Raw genomic sequence first — 17,157 nt, 5'->3', positions numbered from 1 at the left:
CTAAGGCTCAGTAGCAGACATGCACGCTACCTATAAGATGCTTTGTAGAAATTCAACAGAGATTCATCTAAAAGGACAAAGATAGTAGATACATGAAAACACCACCCCTTGCAAGTTCTCCTCCAAGCCATTCCGCATCCTGGCTTGGAATTATATCAGATTTGCTTTAGCACCTTTGGGTCACGATCTTGGAATTCATTTCCTGTGCATTGTGGTGATGCTGTTGGTTTGAGAGTTTATTTTGGCCTTTTTTTGTCTCTAAAGAGTGGGTTTAAGAGAGTGGTGAAGAGCTGTCCACTCGGAGAGTCAATAAATCAAACAGTTTGTGAGGTCTTGGTTTCTTTTAACGTTTGGAACAAGAGAAGTAGCCTGACTGGGCGTGGCCAGCTGTCTCATACCAAGGTTTCTAATTTTTTTTCCTTTCATTTTTAGATTTAGCTTTAAACAGTTACTGCTGTTGCATTGAATAAGTGGAAGCTTGTCTTTAAAACAATACATATTGTCCGGTATTGTTTTCCAATTTTTACACTAATCAACTTGTGAATGTACAGAAAAATAGTACAAATTCTTAACCGGGAGACTGCCTGTACTCCTCAGAAAGTAAGGATGTGAATTCAGTAGATCTGCAAAAGGGGGTCAGAGAAACAGATTTGGAAGTCATTTAAAGTAGCAATGCAACTTTGCAAAACAATGGGAGTGGTAATTCATCAGTTCAGTTCATTTATGAAGGAATAGAATTAAACAAATAAAAGCCTGCTATTCAGCTAATATCAGACTTTATGTTAACAATACCTACGTCTGGTCTGTATGTTACTGAATTGCGATGTTTTGGTTAAATTCCTTCGAATCTTTGACATTCTGCAGCATAGGGCGCCAAATCCTGCACGCACACAGGGTCGATTCTCCAGCCAGGGTGAGTTCCGGAATGAATCAACAACCTTAACATTCGAAAGTAGTAACAGAAGAAAAAGTTAGAAACAACAGATAAGATTATAACAACAGACACAATCACACTCAATCATACACTCACACGCTGTCAGTCACTTACAGGTGCACGCACAAGATACTGACACACACGCACACACACACATACACACACACAGACACATACACACAGACACACAGAGACACACACATACACACACACAGACACACACAGATAGACACACAGATACACACAGATACACACAGACACGCACACAGACACACAGACACACACAGACACACAGGCACACACAGATACACACACACACAGAGATAGACACATACACGTAGACACACACGCACACACACAGACACACATACAAACACACAGACACATAGACTCACACACCGATACACACACAGATGCACACACAGACGCACATACACACACACACACCAATACGGACACACACAGACACACAGACACAAGCACATACATACGGGGACACACACACAGACACACACACATAGCCAAACATGGAAACACACACAGGCACACACAGACACACGCAGGCGCACACACAGACACACACAGACGCGCACACACAGAGACGCACAGGCACATAGACACACACAGACACACACACAGACACACACACAGATGCACACACACAGACACACACAGACATACAGGCAGACACACACACAGAGAAACACACGGACACACATAGACACACACACAGACACACAGACAAACACAGACAAACAGACACACAGACAGACACACACAGAGAAACACACGGACACACATAGACACACACATACACACACAGACACACAGACAAACACAGACAAACAGACACACACAGAGACACACAAACACATACAGAGACACACAGACACACACAGACACGCACACACAGATACACACACAGACACACACAGGCACACACACAGACGCACAGACACACAGACACACACAGGCACGCACACACATACGGAACACACAGAAACACACAGACACACAAACACACACAGACACAAGCACACACACAGACACACACACAGACAAACATAGACACACACAGGCACACATAGACACACGCAGGCGCACACAGATACGCGCACACAGAGATGCACAGGCACACACAGACACACACACAGACTCACAGACACACACAGACACACACACAGATGCACACACACAGACATACAGACAGACACACACACAGAGAAACACACGGACACACATAGACACACACAGACACACAGACAAACACAGACAAACAGACACACACAGACACATACAGAGACACACAGACACACAAAGACACGCACACACAGATACACACACAGACACACACACAGACGCACAGACACACAGACACACACAGACACACACACATACGGAACACACAGAAACACACAGACACACAAACACACACAGACATAAGCACACACACAGACACACACACAGACAAACATAGACGCACACAGGCACACATAGGCACACGCAGGCGCACACAGACACGCGCACACAGAGACACACAGACACACAGACACACACAGACACACACACAGACAGACTCACAGACAAACACAGACACGCAACGCGCACAGGCACACATAGACACACAGACAAACACAGACAAACACGGACATACAGACACACACAGAGACACACAGACACATACAGAGACACACACAGACACACAGAGACACACAGACACGCACACACAGACACACACACAGACACACACACAGACACACACAGACACACACACATAGACACACATGCACACACACAGACACAGACACACAGACACACATAGATACACACACAGACACACACAGATGCATATACACACACACACAGGCACACACAGACACACGCACACACATACGGACACACACACGGACACGCACACACATACGGGGACACTCACAGACAAACATAGACACACACAGGCACACACAGACACACATACGCGCACACACAGACACGCACACACAGAGACACACCAACACACACAGACACACACACAGACAGACTCACAGACACACAGACACACACACAGATGCACACATGCAGACACACAGAGACATACAGACACACACACACAGACACACAGACAGAGAAACACACGGACACTCACACAGACACACACACACAGACACACAGCGACACACAAGGAGACACACACAGACAAACACAGACACGCAGACGCACACAGACACACACAGACACACAAACACAGATAAACACGGACACACACAGACACACACACACACAGACACTGACACTCACACACACACACGCACACACACACACTTCAGTCACATGGGATTTTGATTAATGTCCTTGCCCCTGAATTAGTTTGAATGAAGTTCTCCAGAACTATGCTGAACTAATGCGAATTGTCTTCGATTGTCATCTCGCAACAGACATTGGCATCCTTCGGTTCACTGGCGATTATTTGCATTGTCTTGTGTAAAGAGAGTGCTAAATAAATTATTTAATTTCACTGCCATTTCAATTATTGTATGATCCACTTCTGGATCAGAAAGAACACACATTGTCGTCACTGAGGATTTTTTGTTTACATGCTCATAGAATCTCTTACATTCTGCATTCTCGTTCCCAGCAAGTTCAGTCTCTGGAATCACAACATATTGGAGACAAAGTAAGCCATTCACCCCATCGAGACTCTCTGCCAACCAATGTGGTCACAGCTCAGGGAGGTTATTAATGGTGAACGATTGTGTTCACGTGTGAGAGAGATACAGATACAGTGTGCTGATCATAGGCACCCGGCAATGCCGAAGCGGGCCATTCAGCCCATCATGTCCACAACGACCCTCCAAAGAGCAACCCACCTGAACCCAACCTTCCACACCCTTTACCACTATCACTGTAGCCCACCATTTCCTGGCTAACCCACCTGGCCTGCACACCCTTGGACATGATGCGTAATTTCCCATGACCAATCCATCTAACCTTCATATCTTGGAATGCCGGAGGAAACCAGACCATCTGGGTGAAACTGGCATATACACACACAGAGGAAAGGCAAGTGGCACACTGACGGTTATCCGAGACTGGAATGGAATCCAGATCCCTGGTGTTGTGTGGTAGCATTTCTCGCCACTGAGCCATCGTATCACCCCAAAGAGAGACGCAGGCAGAGTCCACAATAGGGCCATTAGTAATGGTGAAAACATGAGCACAGATAGAAATAGAATCTAGCAGAGGATCATTGGCAATGATGAAAAATTGAATACATAGAGTCAGGCAGAGGGGATTGTGTATTGTGAAAGTGTGTGCGAGCCTGAGTGTGATTAAAAAGTAAAATAGCATGAGAGGAACCTCACGGGTTAAATATAAACTGACTGCAAAAGTTTCTTTCGGTGCATAAAGAAGAAATTTTTTTTTGAAAACTACCATAAAACCATTTCAGTAAGAGGCAAAATGAAGAACAAACCATTGGCTGACAAACGAATTTCATAGTTTGCTTCTGTCTTCAGAATGGATGACATGAACAACATACCAGAAATGTTGGGGAACAGAATGAGAGGGAGGAACTGAAGAAAATTTGCATTAGTGGAGAATTTGCGTTGGAGAAATCATGCTGGGGAAATTGATGGGATTGAGGGATCGGACAATAGAGAGGGGGGTGGTGAGGAGTAGGACAGTGATAGGGTGAGACAGGGCAAGACGAAGACGGAGAGAGAAAGAGGCTGTGAGAGAGACAGAAATATAGGAGAGGGGCTCCAAGAGGCTGACAAAGAGGGAGGGGGAGAGGTGAAGGACAGTGAGGGGCTGATAGAGAGGGGAGAGTGAGAGGCTAAGAGAGGTGGAGAGTGAGAGACAGAGAGAGCAAGAGGCTGCGAGAGAGAGCAAGAAAGGAGAGGGGCAGTGAGAGACTGACAGAGCTAGAGATGAGAAAGGCAGTCAGAGGCTGAGAGAGCGAGAGAGGAGGACAGTGAGAGGCTGAAAGCGAAAAGTTAACAGAGACAAGAGAGGGTGAGTGAGAAACTGACAGAGAGGGAGGTTGAGACAGAGATACAAAGATAGAGACAAAGAGAGAACAAGAGGTTGTGAAAGAGACAAAGATAGCGAGAGAGTGTGTAACGATAGAGACAGCGAAGGGAAGAGGTAGAGAGAGGGTGAGAGACAGTCAGACAGCAAGAGACTTCGTGAGACTGATAGAAAGGATGAACACAACCGTGAGAATGTGAGACAGAGCAAACCAGAATGCTATGGTTTCCAATAGTGGTCTCACAAATGACTTCTACAGCCATAATATGATGTTCCGACTCCAGTATACCATACAGTCGACCTGTGACGCTACTTTCAATGAAACAGGTTATTGAAACCCTTGGTCTCTCTGATCGAGGGCTCTACCATTAATTGCGTATGTGCTGGTTTGCCTTCTGTCAAATGTTGATGTTTTCCTAGAATATTAACAATTTTACATGCTGTGGCATTCAACAGGATGAAAAATAGTGTGTGTGCGCGTGTGTGTGTGTGTTTGTGTGTGTGTGTAGTTCTTATCAGGGATTGGTGGAGGATAGGTTAAAAAAAAGCATCAAATTATTGTAATGCTGTACTGAAATTTTAAAACTGAGCTAGAGTCAATAGCACGCCGCCTGACTTTGCCATCCCCCATATTTCCTCCTTGTTACTTTGCACCTTCACCACCAAACTCATTCCATAAACAATATGTCAGGTGAGGAAAGTGCAGAGGTAAGGCGGAGGATGATATGTCGGTTTGCGAATGATGCAAATATTGACCAAGTGGTTTTGACATGAGGAAAATAGTCTCTGGTTAGATAGTTATAGAAAGATTGGTCAGATGGGCAAGTCAGTAGCAGGTGAAATTTAACTCTGACAAATGTGAGGTGATGAACTTTGGTAGAAGTCCGAAGACAAGGGAGTACTCAGTAAATGTTGGGACACTCACAAGGCCAGAGGAACAGAAAGATCTTGAGGTGATTGTCAGCTGATCCATGAAGGTGGCATGACATATTAACAGGTTAGTTTAGGAGGCAGGCGGGAAGCATAACTTTATCATCAAGGCATAGATTCTACGAGCAAGAAAGTCCTGTTGAAGGTCCGCAGAACTTTGGTTAGGCCACATTTAACCCAGTTCTGGTCACTGCACCATATGAGGACGTGTTGGTATTGGAGGGAGAGCAAAGGAGATTTCCCAGATTGTTGCTACGTGTGTAGCACTTTGCCCATGAGGAAGGATGCTTGATCCGCTCAGGCTGCTTTCTGTAGAGCAGAGATCAGGGGATGTAGGACTACGAGATGCTGGACAGGGTGAAGAGGAAACAGTTGGTCCTGTTAGTCACAGGGCCAATAACAACGAGGCATAATTTTAAGCTGAAAGGCTAGACAGTTAAAGGGAACATGAGGAAAAACGTTCTCACTGATATCATGGAGGGGGGCTGCACTTTTCTGTGTGGGATGGTCGGTGACCTCACAAACTTTAAAAGTACTTGGATGAGAATTTGAAATGTCATAACATTCAAGATTATGGGCCAAATAATGGAGAATGGGACTGATACAGAAATATTTTAATTCTGGTGACACAAGTACGATGAGCTGAAGAGACTCTTCTGTTCCATAAGATTGTGTCATACTAGAATCCTAAAGTTAAGCTTCTGGATTAGTTTCCAGTTTGTTTTACATTTTTATCGAGAAAACATAAATCAGTGTAAGTTTCAGTTACTATTGTTATCTCTCTTCAAGTTCTCTCTTGAAGTGCTCAGACACAGATAGAGTTTCACAAATGAGTTGTAAAACTGTATCAGTAAGAGCAACAGTGGGATATAGTGTGCAGTAAAAAAGCTCGCAAGGAGCTCTACAACATGAGGCATTGAAAGTCTGAATAGCGTCAGCTAATTGTAGATCATCACTGAAAGTATTATCAACAGATAGTTCTATATTGGTGGGACTGATAATGAGTGAAATCATATTGCTACTTGAAGGCAGGTTGGAATTGACATTGAGATGTGACGGGATCAGATTAATCCAGTCTTTGGGGTATTCAATTACAGACTCAAATCTCAATGAGATCACATCATTAAAATAAAGCTGTAGTCGGTTTGTTCAGAAACCAGTTAAAAGTATCGTCAAAGTTTCCCAGTGGAGATGTCACATCATATAAAATAGGTTTGTGGAAATATGTTAGCTCCAATTAAGAGAGAATTCTCCAACTCGGACAGGTTGAAAGCAGCAGGAAGGGAGAGGCAGTTTCATAAACAGCAAAATGCATCTTCCAAGACAAACGGTGGAAAAACTGTACGACACTGTCCTTGCCAGTGTTGGTATTCCTGGTAAGTATTTTAAAACGCTATGTTATATAGATATCTGAATTAAATCATACTTATTTCAACTTTGTGACTATTAATAATATTAGTTTCATTTAGCAAGGCAAATGCCAATGCCAGGCGACAGTGTGGTCACTTACTGAATTAAAAGAGAGCAGTTTGTCAATTAGGAGTCTACTCAGTATTGTGTAGCATTGTCTGTTTATCAATTCTGGGCAGAATGGTTTTTCAGTGACGATGAATGGATTGTTTTTTGACTGATCACCGGCTCTGGCTTGTCCCACAAAACGTTGAGAACTATCATTTTCTGTCTCCGTGGTAGGTAAAAGCCTGCGATGGTTCAGATAAGTTTTGTAACAATCCACCTCTCAATGACATCAGGCTCTTCCCAGGTCTTAGTGTTAAGATATTTTTTGGCAGCTTGCTCCAACTGGGAGCCCAGATACAACGTGGGCACGGGGTGGATTCAGTAGGTCATTATGGCGTGGTAAGCGAGGGTCAACAGAAACGTGTTGATCATGGAGTTGGAAGTATGATGTATGTCGTTGAATTATTTGATTGTCAAAAAGACGTGAGAGCTGTGCCAATTGTAAAAAAAAGATGCACAGTACTGTGCTGCAGATTTGAATCGGACAAATGCTCAAATCTGGAGTGTTGTGGTTACCAGCTCTCGCACAGACAACAAACAGCTTTGTCCAACTGGATGTTTCCCACCTTGCCTTTGGTTGTTATTATCCTTTGATGTTCCCCAAACAATAATGGTCTATGGGAAGGTGCTCCCATGTGCATTCATTTGGGATTGGTGCTTCGTCTTTGGTCATTATTTTGGACACGTTATTGTTAGTATTATTAATATTAATATTATTATGGTTGTTTTGTTGGCACTAACATTTCAGTAAGGAAAAACCTGTATATAGTTTCAGACTGATTTACTGTGAGGTCATGGTAATACACATGAGCTGCGGGATGATGGCCTAGTCACATTATCATTAGATTATTAAGGCAGAGACCCAGATAATGTTCTGCGGACCCGAGTTCAAAACACCCTCGCCGCCCACACATACATACACCACCATGGGAGAATGTGGAATTTAAATTCAACATATATCTGTAATTAAGAGACTGACGATGACTATGTCTTGCTGGTCAAAGAATCCCATTTGGGCACTAAGGTCCTTTAGGAAAGGAAACTGCCAATTATTATCTGGTCTGGTTGACTTGTGACTCTCGCCCAACAACAATATGATTTACTGTAACCTGCCCTCTGAGCAACATATGCTGCCTGACCAGTGAATGATTGAATATAGAAAGCGTACTCCATCAACTTTGTGCAATCTCTGTTCTAGTACCTGTTCCAGAGGGCTTAGAACGGTGGAGGTTGGCTGGTACAACAGGATTTTTTGTTAATGAAAGGCAAGTTGGTTTTGCTGACTGATGTGTGATTAAAGATATTTGACATTGTTGCGTCGCTACGAGGTTCCAATCATGGTCAAGAACTGAGTCAAAGTCTGCTCTGCTGTTGTGACCTCCGTTTGATCTGATGTTGGGAGTTGGTGAGTTGGAAACTATGTCAGGGTCGTCAGTTGATTCAGAGTCCATCAGCACCACTTTGCAAAAGGGATATGAATAATCTGTCGCCCCTGACTTTCATGATGCTCTTTGCCTCCTGGTGTGGAGCATCATTGCACTGATTGTTACACACTGTGTCTGTCCAATCAGTGATTCAGACCGCAGAGACAGATTCATATCGATATATGAATTCCAAAAGTTATAATGTGAGTTGCTGTAGATACATCAATGCAGTTCAAGATCTCGCTGGTCAATTATTGCCAATCTGCCCCTCAGAAATGTGAGTTTTGCTCCACCCCAAAGAAGGTAGATGTTCTCAAAGGAAGATCTCCAACAGTATAATGAAGAGCACATAGAGCTGGGCGATGTACATTGCCTGAGCCACAAAAGCTCACATTCCATGCGCACATTTAAAAATAAACACGATTCCCAAATCTGCAAGAGGGTATCTCTGAACCCAAGCGGTGGTTCGTGTTCACATCGCAGAGAGCAGGGGAAATGTTCAAGGCAAAAGGCTGAATGCTTGCTGCTGAGATTCTGCTGAATTCTGGGCATCCGCTATCCCAGCAGGTAATATGTCGTATAGTTTAGTTTGCTGAGACAAATGAATTTTCCAACTCCTGCTGGTCTCAAAGGTAGGAGACAGCTCAATTTGCCTCAGTTGTCTGTGCAGGGTACTGGTCAGTGCGTTATTTCGTTATAAGGACGCCTTATTTCGAACGTCGATCGAATCTGGATTAGACCATTACATATTTGCGACAACGTGTTCAGTGTGGGGCTAGCTAATCCCCGGGAATGGTTTAAAAAGGGAGCAGTCATGTGCACCGAGGAGTTGGCTGTGCGTGGGGAACTCCATTTTCTTTGAAGGGATGTGGGTGTCACTGACCTGGTCAACACTTACCATCCTTCCCTAATTTTGCAGAGGGCAGGTAAGAGTCTAACAGATTGTTCTGAGTCAAGAGTCACACGTAGGTCAGACCAGGTAAGGATGACAGAATACCTTCCCTCAAGGATATCACTGATCGCGATGGCTATTTGCCCCTGACAGTTGATAACCATTTCATCGTCATCATTAGAATCTTAAGTCCAGATTTCTATTTTAAATGAAATTCCAACATCTGCCATGGTGAATATCGACCTCAGTTTCCCATAACATTATCTCACTTTCTGGGTAAACAGTGTCATGAGAAGGCCATTTATCCATTGTTTACCATAATCTTTAGCATTGGCTAGAAGCTATAGGTATAAAGGTGGCACCGTGATAGAGTGGTGACCATTCCTGACTCGCAGCAACAAAGACCTGAGTTTAATATCAGTCTTAGGTGACTATCTGTGTGTAATTTGCCCCTATTCCCTGACCTGCCATGATTAAGAAGAAACACGTCCATGAGGGTGGGGGGGTGGTATTGGTGGCATGCTCCTCGAAGGACCGGGACAGACTCAATGGGCCACATGGACTTCCTCCGCTCTGCACCATTCTGCTGATCTCAATGGAGAATGATGTTAAAAACCACGAGGTTTTCAAGCTCCACTGTGTGCTCCAAGTCTGAGAAGGCGATCTCTATTACCAAGGAGAGAGCGTAGGAGAGAATCGTTGTGCCTGAGCCCAGACACAGATCGGAACGTTTGCTTAACCTCACATAAAGTGTCTGATTACGTGAACGCAAATTTGCAATGACCGATGCTGCATGGGTACAGATTTTATTTTGGTGAAGGCATTGTTATAAAATATTGGGACAGATCCCAAATGTTGACATTCATCTCATGGCGATTAATATCCAACCTGGGGCATGATGGCTGGATTCACTGCTGAATGACTTCGTAGATCGGATTGTCAGAATGTTCAATACTGTACACGAGGCAGGTATTCAATGCTTGATCATTTGTTCATTGCATATTTTGGCGAGAACCAATTCCTGGAAACGGTGGAGTTATTCAGTACCCTGTGATATAGTTCATACAGCGTGATATTACAGTTCTGGAAGCAATCTGAGCTGTGGAGACCCTGAAAATGAATACTGAAATGTTCTAATTAATGTCTGTGTTTGGTGTCCACCCTTCTTCATTTTACTGATCCCAGTTACCGGTGCATGATATTCTGTCTTCCGGGAAACTCCAGTCAGTCTGAGTAACTTATAAAGCAGATGAAATCAACCACTGGCGAGCCCAAAACAATGTTGAGGAAATTACCATGTTTCTGTCAGCCACCAGCTACGCACGTACTTCCCTTCATATCTTAAAACCTGCAAGTGATTCATCTGGAGAGTATTTGCTAGTGTGGTACAGATTCTTTAAACTTTGTATGACATGGAACATGGACATTTCCTTTCTGTCATTATGTACAGTCTAGTTTCAGCCACAGATAACTTTTGATCAGTAACTTCTTTTTCCCTTTAATTCTCTTTCAGTTACTCTAATGCTAATTGTGTTCCTGGCTCGGGGCAAGTGTGGTCTTTCTAAATGCAGCACTCACTATCTGGTGACCATGGCAGCGTCTGATCTGCTGTTCATTGTTTTTTATGTTGTATTCTTCAAATTTCCACGTTATTATTATACACAATGTTTCCTGGACATTACTCCTGTTTGTAGCCTAATCTATGCCCTGAGCTGCTTGACCATTGATTGCTCTGTCTGGTTCACTGTTGCCTTTTCTTTTGATCGATTTGTTGCCATTTGTTTTCATCAGATGAAATCTCAGTATTGCACAGAGAAAACTGCAACAAGTGTTCTAGCAACAATCTGTGTTTTCTTTGCTTTAAAAAACATTCCCAACTACCTTCGATTTAAACCTGGAAGGATCAGCAACAATGTTCCATGGTACTGTTATACCACATCCCGTTATTATAATGACCCACGGTGGAAAAGTTTTCAATATTTTGAACAGTTTTTAACACCATTTCTCCCATTCACTTTTATTCTCTTTATTAATATTCTGACTGTTAGACACATCTTCGATGCCATTAATGTGCGTAAAGGCCTGAGGGGTCAGGGGAAACTAGACAATGATCCAGAGATAGAGAGCAGACAGAACTCTGTGGTTTTACTCTTTGCCATATGTGCCAGCTTCATACTTCTCTGGTTGGTTTTTGTCTTAAGTTTCTTTAATGTTTCTTATTCCTTGGATTCTTCTGCTGCTTCTCTCTTTCAACAAGTCGGATATATGCTGCGCGACTTAAATTGCTGCACAAACGCATTCATTTACGTGGTGACGCAGAGAAATTTCAGAGACCAGTTGAAGGACGCCGTGAAATATCCAGTTATGAAAATAATTCAGTTGATGGACTTGAAACGTTAACTGTTTCGGTCGACAGAATTCTGACTGATCAGGTATACTTTATTTCAACACATTTCCATTTAATTTAAGCTCTTTCTGCATGAGAGAACGCACATAGACAAATGGCTAATAATAAACGTTTTAGAAAATGAAGTTGAACTAAATAAATTACAGCGATTAAATAATGTTTATCAACATTTTGCCGGATGCGAGAGATTGAGCTGTAAGGAGTGTAGGCTCGGGCTGTTTTTTTTTTCCCCTGGAGTTTCAGAGGCTGAGGTGTACCCTTTTAGAGGTCTATAAAATCATGAGGGGCATGGATATTGTGAAGAGACAAGATAATTTCCCCGGGGAGGGGGCAGTCAAAAACTCGAGGACATAAGTTTTAAAGTGAGGGAGAGGAAAGACAAAAAAATGGGACGGAAGGGGCAATGTTTCATTGCAGGTGGGTAGTGCGTGTCTGGAATGAGCTGCCAGAGAAAGTGGTAGAGGCTGGTACAACTGCAATGATTAAAAAACATCGGTATATATCTGTGTGTGGGTGTGTGGTTTTGTGTGTGTGTGCCTGTGTGTGTCTGTGTGAACAGCCTTGTCTTTAATGAGACACACTTTAATAAATTAAAACGTGATGAATAAAAGTCTCCAATTCTGTCTCTCTGTCTGTGTCTCTTGTCTTTAAAGTATACAATGTCAGCCTTCGGTGGACTCCCCCATGTCACTGTACCAGCACCGTATTTTTGGACAAATCATCAAATCCTCTGAATGTCTCAGGTTGCTCTCAAGGATCACAAATTCATAGGGTCATAGAAATATACAGCATGGAAACAGGCCCTTTGGATCAACTTGTCCATGCCGACCAGATATCCCAAACTAACCCAGTCCTATTTGTTAGCACTTGAACCATATCCCTCCAAACCCTTACTATTCATATACACAACCAGATGCCTTTTTAATTCTACATGCTTGCACCACTTCCTCTGGCAGCTCATTCCATACACGCTCCACCCTCTTCATGAAAAAGTTGCTCCCTTTTAAGTCTTCTCCGCTCACTTTCAACCTCTGCTCTCTAGTTTTGGACTACCCCACCATGGGGGAATAGACCTTGTCTATTTAACTTATCCATGCCCCTCTCTGAGGTCACCCCTCAACCTCTCACGTTCCACAGGAACAATCCCAGCTGATACAGTCTCTCTCTCTCTGTAGCTCAAATCATCCAACTTTCGCAACATCCTTGTAAATCTTTTCTGATCCCTTTCAAGTTTCACTTCATCCTTCATATAGGAATGAGACCAGCCTTGCTGACAATATCCCAAAAGTGGCACAACTAATGTCCTATACTAGGTTATCCAATAAGTTTATTTGGAAGAACTAGCTTTCTGATCACTGCTCTTTCATCAAGTGGCTGAGGAGTATAAGATCATAGGACACAGAATTTAGAGAATTGCGATCTTAGGATCTTATACTCCACAAACACCTGACGAAGGAGCAGCATTCCAAAAGCTACTGCTTCCAAATAAACCTGTTGCACTATAACCTGATATTTTGTAATTTTAACCCCAGTCCAAAAGCGGCATCTCCAAATAGTACCCTGTGCAGCCGCAACGTGACCTCCCAATTCCTATATTCGATGCTCTGATCAATAAAGGAAAGCATACCCAATGCTTTCCTCACTATCCTATCTCTAAATTCAATGAACTATGAACCTGCACTCCAAGGTCTCTTTGTTCAGCAACACTCCCCAGGACCTTACCATTACGTCATGCATGGTAATGGACCAATCCCACATCTCATCGATCAGCCAACCTTCCGGCGGTTGAGTCTAAACTAATTTCGACTTATTTGGATCAATGTTGTGCGTAGAACCGAATGTTTCGTTTTTGGGTTCGGCCTAATTATCCGCATAACGTTTTGCAGGAATTGGGCTTCCTGCTGGAGCTTCTCAGTTGCTATACAAACACCACAATTTATGTTGTCACACACAGACTAAATTCCTACCGGAGCTGGAGAACTACCTCAAATGTCCCTTTACCCAAATGAATGAATCAATCAAGTATTAAAATTAATCAAACAATCCGGAATTTTCTCATTGCCATTCAGCTTTGTATCCATGAAGCAGCCTGTTGCTATGGTAACAGTCCGAGAGTAGTACTAACATCTCCAGCCTAACCGCACATTGCACATTTCAATGTTTCTCTCAATGCAAGGGCCACAGAAAAGATTTCAGAGAGAGGGACAACAATAGCATGTTTTAAAGTGTTCGAATAACTTTTTCATTAAAAAATACATTGCAATTAATAAAAAAGACAAGATAGCTATTTAAACATGTCAAGCAGCAGAGCTAACTAATTGTTTTCTACGTTTGTTTGAAATCTCAGAGGTTCAACCACAGCTTCTGTGGCTGGGAGTTCCCAGTCCCACGTAGTCCAGCTTCCGCATAATATCCCAGCTGGGACAGGCACAGACTAGAGTAACAAAACAGAAATTGCTAGAAAGGCTCAGCAGGTCTGGCAGCATCAATAGAGAGAATTCAGCGTTAATATTTCAGGTTAACAGCGAACACTTCTGGTGAAGGTCACTCAGTTACCAAATCTCACTTAATCTGAAAACTTCCTCAGGTATTAACAACCTTTCCTGCCTCTGTAACCTCCTACAGCTTCTATATCCCTCCCTATGTCTGGAAACCTCTCCAGACACTAAAGCCCTCCCTCTCTCTGAAACTTCCTTTAGTCCCGAAAACATTCCCTATCTCTGTAACATCTACTAGCCCCTACACTCCTCCACGTATCTTTAACCTCCTCCAGTCCCTACACCCTTCCTTATCTCTGTAACCTTCTCCAATCCCTACACCACTCACTATCTCTGCGAACTTATCCTGTCCCTGCACCCCAACTCTCTCTGTAACCTCCTCCAGTGCCTCCATCCATCCCTAAATCTGCAACCTCCTCCAGCCCCTGCTCCATTCCTTTCCTGTGTAACACTCTCCAGGCCCTATACCTCCTCCCTATCTCTGTAACATCATCCATCCCCTAAACCCCTCCCTATCTGTGTAACACCTTCTAGCTCCTGTACCCCTCCCTATCTCTGTAAATCCCTCCAGCCACGACATCCCTGCCTATCTCTGTAACATCATCCATCCCCTAAACCCCTCCCTATCTGTGTAACCCCTTCTAGCACCTACACTCCTCCCTATCTCTGTAGCCCCCTCCAGGACCTACATCCCTCCATATCTCTGTAACCACCTCCAGCCCTTACATCCCTCCCTATCTCTGTAAACCACTCCAGCCCCTACACTCCTTCCCTATCTCTGTAACTCATCCAGCCCCTACACCCCTTCCATATCTCTGTAACCTCCTCCAGCCCCTACACCTCCTCCCTATCTCTGTAACCTCCTCCAGTCCCTACACTCCTTCCCTATCTCTGTAACCCCATCCAGCCCCTACACCCTTCCCTATCTCTGTAACCTCCTACAGCCCCTACATCCCTATCTCTGTAACCCCATCCAGCCCCTACACCCCTTCCCTATCTCTGTAACCTCCTCCAGCCCCTACATCCCTCCCTATCTCTCTAACCCACTCCAGCCCCTACACCCCTCCCTATCTCTGTAACCTCCTCCAGCCCCTACATCCCTCCCTTTCTCTGTAACCCCCTCCAGCCCGTACACCCCCTCCCTATTCTGTAACCTCCTCCAGCCCCTACACCCCCTCCCTAACTCTGTAACCCCTTCCAGCCCGTACATCCTCGCCCTTTCTCTGTAACCTCCTCCAGCCCCTACACCCCCTCCCTAACTCTGTAACCCCTTCCAGCCCCTACATCCCCTCCCTTTCTCTGTAACCTCCTCCAGCCCCTACACCCCCTCCCTATCTCTGTAACCTCCTCCAGCGCCTATACCCCCTCCCTATCTCTGTAGCCCTCTCCAGCCCCTACACCCCCTCCCTATCTCTGTAACCCCCTCCAGCCCCTACACCCCTCCCTATCTCTGTAACCCCCTCCAGCCCCTACACCCCCTCCCTATCTCTGCAACCCCCCTCCCTATCACTGTAATCCCCTCATTCCCCGACACCCCCTCCCTATCTCTGTAACCCCCTCCAGCCCATACACCCCTTCCCTATCTCTGTAACCCCCTCCAGCCCCTACACCCCCTCCCTATCTCTGTAACCCCCTCCAGCCCCGACAACAAATGCTATATCTATAACCTTCTCCTGTGTATTTGGGAGGGGAATGACGTCGACAAAGATTGGTTATCAGTGACAAGCAGTGTTGAATTCAGTGGGGCGGGATATGACAGTCCCCCGAGAGGAAGCACCCAACGCCGAGAGGGCACTTTCCTCTGAATCTGGGCTAGATCGGAATTTATGTATAACCAATGAATTTGTCACCTCAATCCAAATCCGTTTGCTGAAACGATGCGACTTAACGCTGAGGGTAACCAGCCATATGCGAGTTACTGATGAGAACTCAGACAGAATTCATTCAGAATCTGACAGTAACCGTGTATCCTGCAGATATTGATGGGGATATGACAGAGTATCTCACTTTGTTATCTGTGTTACCATTTTCTTTCATTTTGATTGCTTTCTGATGACAGTACTGAGGATCCTGTCATTCACACTCACATTTTTTGCTTCATCACTTCTCACATCACTCCCACCCCCGGTTTGGTCACTCTGTCATCGAAGTCTGTCTGCCCTCCACCCCATCATATACTTTCTCTTCTGTTCTCTGTTCCACAGTCCACCTGAGATAAAAGGGGAAATGCTGGTTGTTCCTCCCCACACTGAGTCAGCGCATTATCACTCACCCAGGCTTATCCTTTACCATATCGTCTTTTTTTTAAAACTGACAGAACTGCGGTAAGTGCTCCCCCACTAATACCTCAGTCACTTATCTTGCCTTATTCCCAAGAGAAGGTTAAGCTTTGCCTTACTCTTGAAGGTCCAGCGACATATTGATTGAGAAAGTGTTCTTGAATACACTTCCATATTCCTCCTTTCCAGTCCCAAGCTATGTTCCAAAAGTTAAAATCCTATCCTGTTACTGCCTCATGTTTCTGA

At 44.3% G+C, this 17,157-nt stretch overlaps 1 pseudogene; it reads right to left on the bottom strand.

The window, feature by feature from the left end:
* LOC148138300 (uncharacterized) overlaps nucleotides 1-17,157 on the bottom strand; it is a 69,529-nt pseudogene that overhangs the window by 12,830 nt on the left and 39,542 nt on the right.

The sequence above is a fragment of the Chiloscyllium plagiosum genome, unplaced genomic scaffold, assembly GCF_037043375.1.
Source record: "Chiloscyllium plagiosum isolate Xiang-an unplaced genomic scaffold, Cpla_swu_hap1 HiC_scaffold_40, whole genome shotgun sequence".
NCBI lineage: Eukaryota > Metazoa > Chordata > Chondrichthyes > Orectolobiformes > Hemiscylliidae > Chiloscyllium > Chiloscyllium plagiosum.
The sequence above is the reverse complement of the archived record's forward strand: the minus strand, read 5'-3'. Positions and strand labels throughout refer to the sequence as shown.